Consider the following 18,144-nt stretch of genomic DNA (forward strand, 5'->3'; position numbering starts at 1 on the left):
GCAGGGGTTAGCTGAGGGTGATTCTCTTTTACCCTGACTAGAGTGAGGGTCCTTGCTTGGACAGGGGGTAACCTGACTGCCAACCAAAGACCCCATTTCTAACACTGGTGATCAGCTGTTGGGATTCGGACTTGTATTTGTACTTGACATACAGTAATTAAGTGTACACTACTGTTTTGAGTGCAGATCACTATGTGACCACATACTACTTGTTTGGTGATCTTTGATTTTTCTCTTTTGCTTGGATTTTTCCCTACATCCATTTTTGTGGTAATCTTTGATTGACTTCTGAACTCCATTTGGGAACTTGTTTTCTACTTTTTGAAACTTTGCACTTTTGTTAACTTTTCATCATGTCCCAATCTGGAGATCCATAAGTTGGAGCTACTTTTGACCTAGAGAAATTGGATAGCTATACCAAGGCTCAGTTAAAGGAGTTCTGTAAAAGCTTTAAGTGTCCCATTAAGAGCTCATCCAAGAAGGAGGAGCTGCAACCGGCACTGAGGGCCTGGGTGACAGCCAAGAGCACTGAAGGGCACACAGAGGATGAGAAGGAGGAAGGACAGTCCATAGACAATGTTATTCTGGGTGGGCCTGTTATGTCCAGGGAGAGGGTCTCCAGGGCAGTTAGCAGTGTCTCATCTAAAGGTCTGACCCCTGAAGAATTGCAGGACAGACAGGCAGAGAGGGAGCACCGGAGGGATTTGGAGAAAATGAAGATGGCCATTGAAGAGAAAAATTTGTTGTTGGCTCATGAGCTCAGCTTGAGGGAGCTGGATCAGAGGAGCCAGTCTCGTATGGATAGTGGCAGCCACATCACAGTGCAGCCTGAAAGGAGGGTGCACATTTCTAAAGATCTTGTGAAGGATTATAAAAGGGACGACGGCATATACTTGTGGTTTACGGGGTATGAGGCTGCTCTCCATATGAATCTGGTCCCTGAAGCTCATTGGGGGGCGGGTCTGTGGAAGCACTTTGAGGTAGAGGGGAGGGATACACTGACAGCCCTAGGGGATGCTCAGAATCTCACCTACTCTAGCATGAAGGATGTCCTACTCACAAGGTATGGGTCTCGCCCCTGAGCAGTACAAGGAAAAGTTTAGACCCTACAAGAAGAAGGAATACCAAACATGGTTGGAATTTGTTGATTCTTACTCCAGATCACTGGATGGTTGGGTGAAAGGCAGTAAGGTAACTATGTATGAGGGACTTTACAATATGATTGCTTGGGAGCACTTGTATAGTTTATGTTTTCCAGAGCTGCGCCAGTACCTGATTGGCAGCAAGCTGACTGATCCCAGGAAGCTTGCACAGGAAGCAGACTGCTGGGAGAACACAAGGGTCCAAAAGAGGTATGGGGGAGTGGAGGAGACCACACCAAGGGTGGGCAGGGTCCCTCTCAGAAGAAAGGGTGGGGTAAAGGTAAACAGGGAGGAGTTCTCTAAAGGGCCCCAAACTGATTCCCAGGGTAAGGATTACCAACGCCCCAGTGAGAAGAAGCCATGGTTCTCCAAAGGGAAGCCAGTGGCAGTTAGCCCCCCACATAAGTGCTATGCGTGTAACCAGGTGGGTCATGTGAAGGGGGACCCCAAATGCCCCAAAAGTACACCGGCACCCACTGGTGCGCAGTCCCAGGGTTTGGCCAGTGTAGCGCTTGGGGAGGAGTTGGTTCCAGGTGGGTGGGAGCCAGCTGAGATGACCCTTGTCTCACTAGGGGACAGTGAGATGGTCCAGAGAAAGAAGTACAGGTAGTGGGCGACCAATCATGGACAGAGGGTGGAGACTCTGAGAGACACAGGAGCCAGCATGACTACAGTGAGGAGTCAGCTGGTGTCTGAAGAGCAGATTGATCCCCGGGTACTTCACCAAGTAGTTGCAGTGGACAACTCAGAGCACCTGTGCAGCGTGGCGCAGGTTCCCTTTGAATGAAGGGGGGGGTCTCAGGTTCCTTGAAGGTAGCTGTGAGTCCAACCGTGCCTGTTGATTGTTTGCTAGGAAACGACCTGGAGGATTCCCCTTGGAAGGAGGTGGAACACAGGTCTCACTTGGAGATGTTGGGTCTGCCTGGGTGGGTGTGCGTATCCACCCAGTCAATGACAGCCCATCAGGGTAATCAAGAGCCCCTCAAGCCTGAAACAGTGGCCCAGGGGACAGCCAAGAAGAGGAAGGGCAGGGGGCGAGGGAAACCGGCCTTGTGCTGGTGGTACCCCAGTGTTTCAGGGCCTTCCTACTGGGGTTGGCCCATGATGTGCCTTTAGCTAGAAAGTTGGGGTGCGACAAGACCTTTGAGAGGCTTGTAACCCACTTTCACTGGCCCCTAATGCGCAGGCACTCAGATGCACATTGCAGGTCTTGTCAGACTTGCCAGGCAAGTAGCAAGAGTGGTGGAAAATGTAAGGCTCACCTCAACCTTTACCTTTACCTTTTGTCAGTACTCCCTTTGAGAGGGTAGGCATTGAAATTGTGGGGCCTCTGGATCCTAAGACAGGCATGGGCAACAGGTTCATCCTGGTCTTGGTGGATCATGCCACCCGGTACCCAGAAGCCATTCCTTTGAGATCAATCACTTCCCCTGTGGTGGATCGGGATTTTTACCCACATGGGGTTCCCCAAGGAAGTGGTATCTGATAGGGGTACCAACTTCATTTCCACATATATGAAGTCTCTGTGGAAGGAGCGTGGGGTAACCTACAAGTTCACCACCCCTTGCCAACCCCCAAAGCAATGGTCTGGTTGAGAGATTCAACTGAACCTCAAAAGGCATGATCATGGGCCTGTCAGAGCCCTTGAGGCAGAAGTGGGACATCCTTTTGCCATGCCTTCTATTTGCCTACAGGGGGATGCCTCAAAAGGGGCTTGGGTTTAGTCCTTTTGAGCTGATTTATGGCCACCCTGTGAGGGGACCTTTGAGTCCGGTGAAGGAGGATTTGAAAAAAGTTCTTAGTAAACCCCCCCAGGATGTATTCAGTTACATACTGGCTTTGAGAAACGAGACTGCCCGCTTCAGGAGTCTTGCACAGGAGAACCTGGAAGCAAGCCAAGAAGACATGAAACACTGGTATGACCAGAATGCCACTCTGGTGAGTTTCAACCTGGACAAAAAGTGTGGGTGATGGCACCAGTGGAGCCTCGGGCGCTCCAGGATAAGTGGACTGGGCCATTTGAGGTGGTTGAGCGCAAGAGTGAAGTCACCTACCTGGTGGACTTGCGGTCTCCAAGGAACCCTTTAAGGGTCCTGCATGTCAAGCGCCTCAAATCTCACTTTGAGCGGTCTGAACTGTCCATGCTCCTTGCGACAGATGATGGGGTAGAGGAGGAGAGCGAGCCTCTTCCTGACCTCCTGTCCACAGGAGAAAAAGATTGGTCAGTGGAGGGAATGATCCTCTCCCCCTCCCTGACTGAGGAGCAGCAACGTGACTGCTGCCACGTGCTGGGACAGTTTTCCTCACTGTTTTCCCTGATCCCACGAGTCACACACTTGTGCACACATGATGTGGACACTGAGGACAGTACACCTATTAAACAGAAAGTTTACAGGGTGATTGACAGGGTGAGGGCATGCATTAAGAATGAAGTATCCAAAATGCTAACCCTAGGGGTTATTGAGCACTCCAGCAGTCCTTGTGCCAGCCCAGTGACAATGGTCCCAAAGGCTGCTGCACCTGGTGCCACTCCAGAACTTAGGTTCTGTGTGGACTACCGGGGACTCAAAGCAGTCAGCAAGACTGATGCACACCCCATTCCCCAAGCTGGTGAGCTCATTGACCAGTTAGGATCTGCCAAGTACCTTAGTACGTTTGACTTAACATCTAGGTACTGGCAGATTGCCTTAACTGAGGGGGACAAGGAGAGGTCAGCATTCTCTACCCCAGATGGATACTTTCAATTTGTGATGCCATTTGGGATAAAGAATGCCACTATCACCTTTCAGAGGTTGGTCAACCAGGTGTTGGCTGGGCTGGATGAGGTCAGTGCCGCCTACCTGGATGACATTGCTGTGTTTAGTTCCACATGGGAGGAACACCTGCAACACCTCTGGAGAGTGTTAGAGGCCCTGCAGAAGGCAGGCCTTACTATTAAGGCGAGCAAGTGCCAAATAGGGCAGGCTCCTGTGGTGTACTTAGGACACCAGGTAGAGAGTGGCCAGGTGGCACCCCTACAGCCCAAGATTGACACAATTCTGGCTTGGGAGCCTCCCAAGACCCAGACTGAAGTGAGAGCCTTTTTTATGTCTAACAGGATACTACAGGAGGTTTGTTAAGGGATATGGTACCATTGCTACCCCCTTAACTGAGTTGACTTTGAAGAAGCAACCCAGGAAAGTGACTTGGAGAGAGGCTTGCCAGAAAGCTTTTGATGCCATAAAGGCTGCCATGTGCACAGCACCTGTGCTGAAGGCGCCTGACTACTCCAAGCAACATGTTGTGCAAACAGACGCCTCCGAGCATGGAATTGGAGCAGTACTCCCACAGCTTAATGAAGAGGGCCTAGATCAACCCGTAGCCTTCACTAGCAGGAGGTTACTACCCAGGGAACGTAGGTGCAGTGCCATAGAACGTGAAGCGTTTTCTGTGGTCTGGGCACTGAAGAAGCTAAGACCCTTCTTGTTTGGGACTCACTTCTGAGTTCAGACTGACCACAGGCCCCTCAGATGGTTAATGCAGATGAGGGGTGAGAATCCAAAACTATTGAGGTGGTTCATTTCCCTACAGGGGATTGACATTATGGTGGAACACCGTCCTGGTACAGAACACACCAATGCTGATGGTCTGTCCAGGTTCTTCCGCCTTAGTGAGGAGAACTCCCATGAGGTTGGGTAGTTGCTCCCCACTTTCAGCTGGGGGGGGGGCATATGTTGGACTTTTCATCCTTGGCGTGGTCTCACTTAACCTTTTGCCTCTGTTTCCCAGGTTGCTGATGTGTGCTGGACTCTGATTTCGCTGTTTTTGTTACTCTGGACACTTTACCACTGCTAACGAGTGCTAAAGTGAAAGTGCTCCTTTACAAAATGAGTATGTGATTAGCTTATCTATGATTGGCATATTTGATTTATCAGTAAGTCCCTAGTACAGTGCACTAGAGGTGCTCAGGGGCTGTAAATCAAATGCTACTAGGGGGCCCGCAGCACTGGTTGTGCCACCCACATAAGTAGCTCTGTAATCATGCCTCAGACCTGCCACTGCAGTGTCTGTGTGTACCGTTGTAGCTGTAAATTCGACTTGGCAAGTGTACCCACTTGCCAGGTCTAAACCTTCCCTTTTCTTACATGTCAGGCATCCCTAAGGTAGGCCCTAGATAGCCCCTAGGGCAGGGTGCAGTGTATGGTTAAGGTAGGACATGTAGTGATGTGTTTTATATATCCTGACAGTGAAATATTGCTAAATGCATTTTTCACTGTTGCAAGGCCTGTCCCTCTCATAGATTAACATGAGGGCTACCTTCAAATCTGATTAAAGTGTACATTCCCTTTGGGAGCGGATGGACATGTGGAGTTTGGAGTCTCTGAGCTCACAATTTAAAATTGTATATTTTAGTAAAGTTGATTTTGAGATTGTGTGTTTGAAAATGCCACTTTTAGAAAGTGAGCATTTTCTTGCTTATACCATTTCTGTGACTCTGCCTGTTTGTGGATTACCTGCCTGGGTCAGTTTGACAGTTGGGCTGGTTGCACCTCATACTAGACAGTGACACAAAGGGAGCTGGGGTGTAGTCTGCATTTCCTGATGAACCATCTGTGCTAGGAGGGAGGGAAGGAGTGGTCACTCACACCGGAAAGGGCTGTGTCTGCCCTCACACAATGCATTCTCCAACCCCCTGGTGAGTGTCTGGGGCCTGGCCTGGGCAAGGCAGGATTTCACATTCATGAGAGACTTTGCTTTGAAGTAGGACTACTTCAAAGGAGAAATTGGGTATAAGAAGGGCACCCAAAACCACAGACTTGAGAACACTTCTGGAAACCAAGAGGAACTTCTGTCTGGAGTAGAGCTGAAGAGCTGAAGAAGAAGCGCTGGCCTGGCTGTGACTGTGCTTTGTGGAGCTATCTTGCAGTTGCTGCTTCTGCCAGAGTAAGAGGGCAAAGACTGGACTTTGTGTGCCTTCCATCTTGTGAAGATCTCCAAGGGCTTGATTTGGAGCTTGCCTCCTGTTGTTTGAAGTCTCAGGGACAGCAAAGGCTTCTCTCTGCCAGAACCTGGAGTCTTTGTAGAGACTCCTACTCTGCCCTGTGGTGCCCATCCAGTTCCTGGGACCCTGAAAGGAATAGCAGGCAGCCTAAGAGGAAGCACAGAACGCCGTGCGGGGAAAAGATCGACACAACTCCAATCTACGGCTGGAAAATCAACGCGCCACCAGCTTTGCGGCTGTAAATCAACTCAACCGAAGAATCGACGCACGGAGCTGGAGAAACGACGCGCAACATCACTGACGGAGGCTGGAGAGATCGCAACCCACGCATCGTGGTTTTCGGATCATCGTGCGGTTAGATTTCCGATATAAGTACCTCTGGGCGTGTAAAAACAATGCAAGGCCTGCCCGGACCTGAGAGTGCTGACTGGATCGACGCATCGCTCTCCTGCGGAGAGAGGAAACAATGTGCCCCGACCTGACGAAAGGAGAAACGACGCAAGGTCTCGCGCGTGAGTGAAATCAAAGCATCACAAGCCCTTTTTGATGCACACTCGCCCGTGCAGGGTTATTTTTGACGTACCCAAGGTACATTTTCACGCTAACAGTGTTAGTGTGTGTTTAAAACTACATGAAGACTCTTTTTGCTTTTTAATTGATAACTCAACTTGTGCATTGTGGATTTTTGTCAGTTTGGTCTTGTTTTGTTTAGAGAAATATTTCCCATTTTTCTAAACCTGTGTTGTGTCATTTTGCAGTGTTTTCATTGAGTTACTGTGTGTGTTGGTACAAACACTTTACACCTAGCACTCTGAAGTTAAGCCTACTGCTCATGCTAAGCTACCAAGGGGGTAAGCAGGGGTTAGCTGAGGGTTTGATGAGGGTGATTCTGTGTGACTAGAGTGAGGGTCCTTGCTTGGACAGGGGGTAACCTAACTGCCAAACAAAGACCCCATTTCTAACACATGTACACCAACTTTAGACTATTTATTAAGTACCTTGAGACAAGCTCCCTCGCACTATTGGTGGGTATTCTCGGTCTCTGCATAACACACAGATCAGCTGTGAAAGTAACAAAAAGGCACACCAACCCTGCCAGAATAGTTCTAAGCTAAATCTCAGCTCTTTGTAATACCCGTTCAGCAATTCTACATTATAGTTACTCAGGTTTACAATCATAAACGTGCCCATCTGGGTTATCAAGTGGGTTCGGGAGTAAAGAGATTCACCAATTCTTCTAACCATACCCTGGCACAACAGAAAATATCAAGTGACTGGATTTCTGGATTCCTGTTGCTCAAACATAGTGTGAAATCAGGAAAGACATAGGTCCACACCAAGTCAGGACACAACAACAATAATATACAGTCACAGTATAACATAATGTCCTGGAATGCCTGCGAGATGGCATCATCTAGCAAGCCTAGTAAAATACACGGACATCTAAAGAGAAGAAACCCAAATATTGCAGCCATGGACAGGGAAGCTTAAGAATAAATAGCGTGGGAAAGTTTATACCATGGGGTACTCATTTTATGCATGCGGAGCACTTATATAGGTAAAAGCAAGTATTCCATTCCAAGACAGAGTAGTGACCAACCCAGTGGGACAGTATGTCTTGGTGGAAGGGCTAATAGACAGGAATCCGATACGACTGATTTGCGTATATGCCCTGAATGTATGGAACAGGTGCAGTGAATCTCACTCAAACATGCAGAGGTGGGGGCACACTGCGTCATTTGAAGAACGATTCCAATTGTGTCGTGATTATTGAAAAAACAGTAGGGGCCACAAACGCTAGAGCTATACTAAATGCGGTGGGAAACTGGAAGCTGAGGAACGTATGGGTGGCATATACAACAGGATCCAGAGAATTATCGTACTAGTTCATGGTGCACACATTATATACCCAAATAGATTCTTAGTGGGTTGTGAGCATTTAGAAGCATCCAGGATTAACTTGACAGAGAATTAGACATCCTAGAGATCAGCATGTAAAAATTGGGACCCCTTAGTGCAAAAGAGGACAATTTTAAAGTAGAATTGTTTGACACATGTAAATCCGGGATGACTGCAATGGAACAGCTGCAGTTGTTTGACTAACAACTATGCATAGAGGTCTTTGAATTATATTACAAACAGCTTTATAGCACAATCCAGCACCAATAGCCATCTGTTTTGAAAGTACTTGATGTCAACTGACCCTAAACAATGAGAGCCAATAATTGCAATTCTCAAAAAAAGGTTCAGGCTCCCCTTAACACGGTATCATATAGATCCTTATCTCTGCTTACTGCTGTTTATACTGTACACATTTAATACTATGCTCCCTTAGTTGACTGACAGGACTAAAATTGATTGGTGCCTGGTCGGCACCTATTTCATGTGTTAAGGGAAGACTTAATGGAACTCCGTTATGTATTTGTGGCGGAGTTAGACCTTGAATATACATCTGATTTTCTGGGTTGGCCTTTTCTACATGCAGCATTGGAAAAACAGGGAGATATTGTCTTATATTTATAGTCTGAGTTAAGTTATAGTACTCGGAACTACTGGCTAGGGTCCACACTCTCCCAATTTACTGAAAAGACTGCAAAATAAGGAGATGGAAGACACAAAGCTGACCACTGTTACCCCTGTTATGTACCCAAGAAATTGAACCCCTAGTAGAGCATTTTATGATGCACAGGAGGGGAAAGGCACTGGAGACGGCATCGTAGAGGCAGTTGAACTTCCTCTACACCAATAACATTTTGCTGTACCTAAAATATATTGAAATGCAAATCCAGAAAAAAATACAATTATGAGATCATTTTGGAGAGATTTCAGAATTGTGCATAATTTGGAGAAAACCCTGCCTATTTTAGTAGTACAAACCAATGGTAGATTATTGTCCGGGGCCTGACCCCTCCCCTTTCTGATTGGCCTGGGTCCCAATCAAATAACTAGGAATGTAAAAATACCACTTTGAGGTGTGTCAGATTGCAATATTTTGAGGACAACAAGGTTGATTACGAGATCTACATAATTCCGGCAGGAGCTCCCCTTTCAATGATAAGCAGGTTTATGCTCTCTGAAATGAATATCTCACCCATGTTATTGCATTTTTTCGAAACCTTCACTATAATACTAACACGGGATGTCTTTAAAGACCTAGGTGCTCTGCTATATTAATTGCTTTGGAGGGATGGGTGACGTAGGGTAACCTTAAACAAACTTGAAGCTCCCCCTCAACAAGGGTGGCCTGGGGATACCAATTATGAATACTACTACACTGAAACCTATTTGCATTATTTATCAATGTGGGTACCTAACTTCGGAGGCAAAACTGTTGTTAATGAAGGTTTGGCAAGAGACTAAATCAGTGGTTCCCAACCTTTTGACTTCTGTGGACCCCCACTTTATCATTACTGGAATCCGGGAACCCCCACTGAATCATTATTTGAATCCGGGGACCCCCTCACTGAGCCACTACTGAAAGATGGGGACCTAATCTGTTAATATTATTTAACTTTCTAAGCAGTCGTGAACCTCCTGAGGAGGCTTTGCGGACCCCCAGGGGTCCCTGGACCACAGGTTTGGAACCACTGAACTAAACAGTTTGTTAAATTGAGTCAGTCATGAGACAATGCCCTTGAGATACCAAATCAACTGCCTGAATCATTATGCTCAGAACCACATAGAATTTTCCTCGCAAATATTGGAGGACCATGCATGAGGCGTGGTGGGCAATATGTAGGCCGATGGGATGTTGAAGGATTTTTTTGAAATGCAACAGGAATTTGGAAAGCCATTGGGGCAATTCTTACCTTTTAGAGGAATAATGCTGAATCACTCACAGATAGGGGAATTCCCACCATACTCACATGGAGACGTGGAGGTGAGCAGTATCACAAATATATAGTAAGATCATGGAGGCACTGGGGCCATCACTTTCCAGCTAATATATAACAAGTGAAGAGGAGCTGGGAAAGGGGACGAACTATAGAACAAATCAACAAAAGCTTTTGCCATCATCCACCCGGGAATAAGCAGCGTCAGAGTAATTCGGTTCAACTTTTTACATAGGACATAACCTTACTCGTATAAGAGTTAAAAAAAACTGAGTCATGCCAGGGAATTTGCCCTCAAAGCCATTTACAAAAAGTGGAGTTTGGTCACATGCTATGGGAATACTGATGCATACAAACATACTTTTGCACTGTAGTAACCATCGTCAAAAAGACTCTAGACACTACACTGGCTGCCACACCGAAAATATGACCACTGGTAGTCCATCCACCTGGAACAATATGAAATTTAGAAAAGTAGAAATATAGACATGGAAAGCAGAGGTGGTGAGACGGGCAACTGCCGAAATCACAATCCTCCGCCTTTTTGCCACAACAACATCCAAAAGAGAGCTAGACTAAAGGCACAAGAGAAATTATTGGAGGCATTCACCGTATATGAGAGGCTACTCGGAGAAACATGAGTTGATAGTGTCTCTCAAACAACTGGGCTGTCAAATCAGAAAATATGTGGTGGGGGAATTAGCTCTAGCACTGGCCAGCTACATGTACGTGGTACCATGGAGGTTGTGGCTGACAGGTGTACACACAGAATGAGATTCCATAAAATACCCCTTTTTTACACTGCTAACTAAATATTGCACCTCACCCTGTCCTCCACACTGTATTTCCACATTTGATCCATTTATGCCCTCACCCACTCATCTAGTCATCCAAAAATGCACTCACTTATCCCTAGAAACACTAAACCATTTATCCATTCACTACCCCATACACTGCGTCTTCACTCAGACAGCTCCCCTCACAGTATTATACTTGTGAAATGTAAAACAACTGGATGCTGTGAAGGGCAAGCAAGTTTCCTTCTTGATTACCCAAAGAACAACTCCTTAAAAGGACCCCAGGTAAGAGGTAAAGGCCACAAAGAGCAAAACAAATCTCCTTGGCAATTTTGGTGTTTCTTGATTCAAGGTGATGAATGAATGCATGTGCTGGTAAACAAAGCACCAAAACAATCCGAACCTGGATTGAAAAACCGCCCAGTACAGATCTTCTAGAACAAGAATCCAGGCAGAAATCCAGCTACAAGCAAGCACAAATCAGGGACAAAAACGGTAAAAGTGACTATGAATACCACAAACAATAAAAGAACAAAATAAAATGTATTGTGCCATTTCATCTATTGTAGCCTTATTTTATGTCATCTAGAGAAGAAGAGACGTCAGAAGAAAAAAAGTTATCTCTATACTGGTTTAGGAACTTCAGCAAACAACACTAGACAAGCCACAATCTTGGGAAGTGTTTTTATGTAAAGCTAGTCACACCTACATCTTCAGTGATATGGTGCCATGAAGTTACAAAACAAAGAACCCACGTTTGACAGACTTCTCCTGCAAGTTTATTTGCCCTTGCTGCCTCCCTTCCAGATAGGCACTCCTCACTATCAATGGACCATATCTTTAGGTGACTGCAGAAAAGCTGACGCAATCTGAGGGGTGAAGGGAGAGACACATTCGTGTGCTCTGCGCACAGAGACCCAGGTGCACTGCCACACAGACAGCAGAAACAGATTGCATTCTCATAAGAGCACCCTGCTGCCTCGGGTATGCTCCTGGCATAGATATAACACCACTCTACCGTTGTCACCACAATGCTCTTGCCCCCACACTGCATTTGTTATTTCATTCATTCATGCGCACATTGTCAACATATGCACTCACTCATCAATGCACTCAATCACTTTCAGTCACTCTTTCTATTCATCAGACAACTGAATCATTCTCATATGCATCCATTCAACCATCGAAGGACGCAATAAAATAACTTTCTCTTCTAATCCAGACCTATTGGCTTTGTCAATGCTTATTCAATGTGTTAGGCTCACATTTTCCTACTTTTGTACTCGAAAGAGAAACATCATTCCTATGTTAACATTGAATGTGAGATTTGAATGCACATAAGACTGTTTGTTCTCATTGTAAATTCACTAAGAAAGACCGCTTGTGCCAAAGGCGCCATTCTGCAGAATAGTCCTTCTTTTGGATTGCCAAACCTTCATAGCTTTACATTTATCCAAATGCTGCGTTTCAGCAAAGCTGTTTGTTCGACATTCTGATGACTCGGACTATAAACTCCCTGAAGCCATCCTAGGAAGGCGTGTGGCGCTAGATAAATCATAACAACTTCAACACGAATGTCTCCATTAAACTTCTGCCAATATCTTTCCCAAGGGTGTGTAGGCCCCATGCAGAACCCACAGCTTCTGTTTTGCCTGCTGCAACGGTTCTTTAAAGTACATTTCTACAGAGCATTACTTTTAAATGCCAACACTTATGATTGTCCTGGAATATAAGTACAGCTTCATGTTTCAATTACTCCCTCCCAATTAGCAGTATGGTAGTTTTCTCATTATCCACAATTTGATGCATTTGTTTGCAAGGCTCCCATTTCATCAATAAAAAAACTTAAGACCATTACAAGTCGAAGTCTGCAACACAATCTACAATCTTTGCGCGTAGAATGCGTATGTAACACGGTATTTATTCATGAGGGATAAGGTAAGTCATCCCCGTGGAGATATCCGGAAAAACAATTAATACTGCATAAAAATGATCAGGTTTACTGAGCGCTGGGTGACTGTTAAAATGTAGAGACGGAGAACCCTTGTATTTATGTTTAATTTGCAAAAGCATGTACAGACTTCAGTAATAACTCTGCAAAAACAAGATTAGTTCTAATGGTGTAAAGAGAGTCAATCAAAGTATCGCCCTGAGATTTATAGCATGTGAGTTTCTCTTTAATCTAATCTAAGCCCTCTAAACGACTTAGAAGATCGATTTTTGTACAAGGAATCCGCAAGTACATTCACATAAAAATACCAATAACTCATTACTGTTACTGAAAGCAACATGCTTTATGGCAAGGGGCCAGTTAGGCTATTGAATACAAACAAGGCTGCCTCCTTTATATTCGAAATCTATTTTACTAGTCTGGTGCTTAATTGTGGGTCCCTAGTGTGAAAAGCGGTTTACGTGACCTCTTTTGCGCGCGCCTGGGTGAAACATGATTTCGTGTTCCTGACGCAGACGTGACCCTCTGTAAACAGTTGTTCGAGACATAAGGAGGTTGCCCTGCAAGTCCAGCCATTTATTATACCGTATTTGCTCTCCCTGCTGTCCACGTACTTTGTGCTAAAGCAAAGATTCTACAACAATATGTACATATAGCAAAGGCTGCAACCAGTAGATAGGCTGATGCTTTTAATAGGGGCATACTGTAAAACGATCTGCTTCGACGAGCTATATAATCAGCGGAGGATTTAAGAGTGATCATGCAACAATTTAAAAGAGAGGGTATTTTCTTACAGAAGCCACTAGGCTTCCATGATGAGAAGAATAGCGCTTTATGACAACCCTAGCTAAAATAAAAATAATATTTGCAATGAAGCTCAGATGCTTTTATTTCTGCATCTGAGTGGTCGTGAAAGGGATGTGTTATAGAACTGAACAAAAAGAACAAGTTAATTACCTTTGATAACGATCATTGTGGGAGTTACTTTACCTAACTACAGATTCCTCACTTTGTAAATATTCCCAAGGAGTTAGACAGAATCCAAAAACTACAAAGTAGTAACCCTGTGCATCAACAGTGAGTGCTGTGTGGCCCTTCCCTAACATAGTTCTGCTCCGGAGGTGACATATGGAGCCGCATATAAGCGCCACACATGCGTGTCAACATCAGTTGCCTTCCTAAAACTGTCCATACCCTCAGACATAGAGCCTATGTGCAGATTGAGATGACCAATGTGCATATCGCTAGATTAGGACTTCTTTGGTAGGAAAAAGCATCCAGTTCACAGAAAGGGGAGTTGGGACGGTCAGTCAGGAATCTGTGATCGGACAGAGTGTCCACCAGAAAAGATCGTTACCAAAGGTGAGTACCTTGTTCTTCTGGTGGCTCCTACTAACCGCAGGCCCCTTGCCTTATAAATATATAACATAGCACTACCTCTCAAGGTGGTGGGTCTGACCTGGCTCAGACTTAAAATCCTGCAGAACTGAGCAAGCAAAATTACCCTCTTGACGAACCTGGTTGTTGAGGCCGTTGTGCTTTGTGAATGTGCATACTGGTGCCCACGTAGCCACCAGACAAATATCTAGGACAGGGACTCCACATGCATGCGTAGAGGTATGAACTTTGGCTCCGGTGTAATGAGCCAGTAAGGCTTCCTGAGGCTGCTGAACCCCACAAAGAGCTAATTATCTTCCAAATGTTCTTTGGAGGAACCTATAGAAAAGATTTGTGCCATCTTAGGTTCCAGACGATGAAGCCTTTCTTCCTGCTTAGATAGATGAGCAGGGGCATAACTTTGGGGGGAGGGAGGTTTTACACTCGCCCCCTAATAAATGTATTTTCTGATAAATAGTTGGGTACAGGGGCTTACAATCCGGTATGGTGTGGTGTCTGTCAGACTTCACCAGGAATTTTTACATGCTCATAGGCAAAAACACACACACTCTCTTTCTCTTCATTTTGAAAGAAAGTCCTAAAAAATCTTAGTTCTTTTACAAAATATTGTGTTTTCTCTCACTTAGTAGTCCTAACAACCTGCATTCCTCTTCATTTCCACTGCCCCTTACACCTCTCACTTGCATCCTACTTATTGTATAATGTATTTTAACAATATATGCCAGTGTAATTGTTGGAAAAGAAAACAAGTTGCTTACCTGTAACTACAGTTAACTAGTATTAGAACATTGGAATGCTGGAGGCTCCATTGAAAACAATGGAGTGCTGCGGGCTTTTACAGGCCGGTAAAAGCCCGCAGCGCCAACATTCCAATGTTCACTTTGTTCACAGCAGTAGCTGTGAACAAAGCCTCACGGAGCCCGAGGGGATTTAAATCCCCTCGGGCTCCGTGAACATTTTTTTTTTTTTTAATAGAACATTCTGCCCTGTGTGGCAGAATGTTCTAATAGCCTTAGAACCCGCCGTAGCGGGCTCTACCGGCTATTAAAGTCCCTCTCCCTTGTTAAATGCGGGGAGCGGGCCTTTAATAGCCGGTAGAGCCCGCTACAGCGGGTTCTAAGGCTATATTGGTATCTGTCACAAATTCACATGCGAGACATTTTCAAGCACACTACCACACGAGGATACAATTGGGCGTCCCGGAGGATTGCTTTCATTTTTATGGATTTTAGGAAGTATGTACAAAATAGGCAGTTTAGGGAAGTCTCTTATAAAAAAACAATATTCCTCCCATACTAATAGGCCTCTATCTTTCCATTCCATCAATAGCTGCCAAATTCCAGTGACACTGTTAACATATGCCTCCTTAGTAGTAACCTTGTAAAATACTGTGTTGTTCAATTGATGCATAACTTCCTCAATATATCTTTGTTTGTCCATTTATTATATTAATGTATTTATTATTAGTATTGGTTATATAATGGTAACTGCAAAGTAGTTGTGGTTTGGTTTCGATTTAATTCACAGGGTGATAGTCCTATTTTTATGTTTAATTTAGGAGGATATTTAAAGGTATCCTATTGGGGATACTTATCACGTGACCAAGGCTGCTGTGTCAGTCGAAACGCGTTGTGTATGGATTAAACTGAACTTTTTTGCTCCTGATACCTGAGTGTGCGAATACTATTTTTTCTGTTTGCTTCATTTATTACCGGTTTGCTCGTACCAGTTGTCGCACCACCCCTTTGGGCTGATTGAGATCTGCTTTCGAGTATTTGTTTTTCCATATATATATATATATATATATATATATATATATATATATATATATATATATATATATATATATTTATATATATATATATATTTTTGTTTCTCTACACATATAACGTAATACATGTTAAACAATAATTGCATAGGAGCATAGGAAATATAAACTATCCCATGTAGAATTAGGTATACACATTCAAGGAAAATCTCACCTCAATGAAAAAGATGACGTAGGACCACCTGTCCAACAAGAGAATCAGCTCTTTGTGTCGATTCCAAACAGTAATGCTGCGTCAAAGAATGCGTAGTCTTCAACGTTGCAGCCAGACATATCTTTTCCAAGGTTCCCTTGACATAGAGCCGCTGATGTGGAAATTGCTCTTGTAGAGTGTGCTTTAGGGTGGCTAGGTAATGGTTTTCCCGCCTTTGAGTGGCAAAACTGAATGGTGGATGCAATCCAACGAGCTATCGTAGCCTTAATGACTCCTGTACCCTGACGGCCTTGGGCATATGAGACTGTCTTCCGGAAATGTTTAGTACGCTGAAGGTAGAACTTCAAGCATCTTTTGATATCCAGTGTGTGGAGAGTCCTTCCTGCCACCGTTGATGGATTCGGGAAGAAGTTTCTTAATATCACTGGTTTGTTCAAATGAACAGATGAAGGCACCTTAGGGATGTATCTCGGGTTTGTTCTAAGAAGAATAAAGTCTTCTGAAAACATAAGATAGGGTTCCTTAGTAGTAAAGGCCTGTATATCATTAATTATGAAAGGACTACATTTAAATGCCTTTGGGGCGGGGGTGGTCGCACCAGAGGGAAAGTGCGAAACAGACCCTTCATAAACTGTTTGATTAGTCTGGATGAACCAAGGGAGGGAGTATCCGTAGAGCATCTATAAGATGATATAGCGGCCAAATGGACCTTAACAGATGGCTGATGAAGCCCAGCCTTTGACCGAGTGAGAAGGTATGATATAATTTGCTTTGGCAAGATCTTTAACAGATGCAAATTGTTTTGATGGCACCAGATACAAAACCTCTTCCTTTTGAGCCTGTAAGTCCTGTTTGTGCTGGCAGCTCGTGGTGTAGACAAAATTACTCTGCATTCTTCATCAATGCTCATGCCCTGAAATTCATGGAATTCAGGAGCCATGCTTGCAATTTGAGATATGCTGGATCAGGAAGGAATATCGGACCTTGACTCTTCATTAAAAGGTCATGCTTGCTGGGAAGATGTAAGGGATTGGCCACTGACAGGAGAAGGAGTTCCGTGTACCAATACTGTCACACTTGGGTGCTATGCGTATGAGCTTGCAACCGCCTGACTTCATCTTCTTCAGAAGCCTGGGAATCAATCACGACAGTGAACAGTGTATGCAAAGATCCCGGATCATCGCATCGAAAGAGCATTCCCCCATGACCCTGGGAGTGGGTATTGACTGGCATAAAATTGGCATTTGGTGTTCTGATTGGTGGCAAATAGATCCACGGTTGGCTGTCCTCAGCATTGAAAGATGTTGTCTAGTTCCCTCTGATCGAGTTTCCATTTGTGGCAGTTGTTGTCCGTCCTGCTGAGAGAATCCGCTAGGGCGTTGTTGACACCTGGAAGGTGTTCCACTCTCAGACAAATCTTGTGAAGTGTGAGTCATTCCCATAGAGATTGAGCTTCTCTTGTGAAGGAAAGAGATCTTGTTTCTCCCTGTTTGTTGATGTAGAACATGCTTGTTGTGTTGTCTGTGAGGACCAACACAGAGGATCCTGCAATCAGCGGAAGGAACGCTTTGAGCGTAAGAAATATTTGCTTTTAATTCTAGCAGATTTATGTGCAGTTTTCTCTGTGCATTCGACCATTTCCCTTGAATGCACATGTCCTGCAGATGATCTCCCAAGCCCTCAAATGAAGCGTCCGTTGTGATAATTAAATCTGTCCTTGGAGTTAGAAAGGTCAATCCCTGAGAGAGATGGTCGGTCTGGGACCACCACCGCAGAGTCTCCACCATTCTTGGTCTAATACTGATTGAATCCTCGAAGGATCCTTGAGATTGGGTCAACTGAAGCCGCAATTCCCCCTGTAATGGTCTCATTTTCAACCTTGCTAGGTAGAGGAAGGTGATTGATGAGAAAATCAAGCCTAGGAGTGACTTGAACGTTCGTAGTGAAAAGGACCTTCTCTTTGAGACCTTGATAGCCATGTTGGTCAGTTTCTGTTGTCATGCCTTTGAGAGATAAGCTTTGCTCTTGATGGTGTCGAGTTCCGCACCTAAAAAGACTAT

Source organism: Pleurodeles waltl, chromosome 4_1 (assembly GCF_031143425.1).
Source record: "Pleurodeles waltl isolate 20211129_DDA chromosome 4_1, aPleWal1.hap1.20221129, whole genome shotgun sequence".
In the NCBI taxonomy this organism is placed as follows: domain Eukaryota; kingdom Metazoa; phylum Chordata; class Amphibia; order Caudata; family Salamandridae; genus Pleurodeles; species Pleurodeles waltl.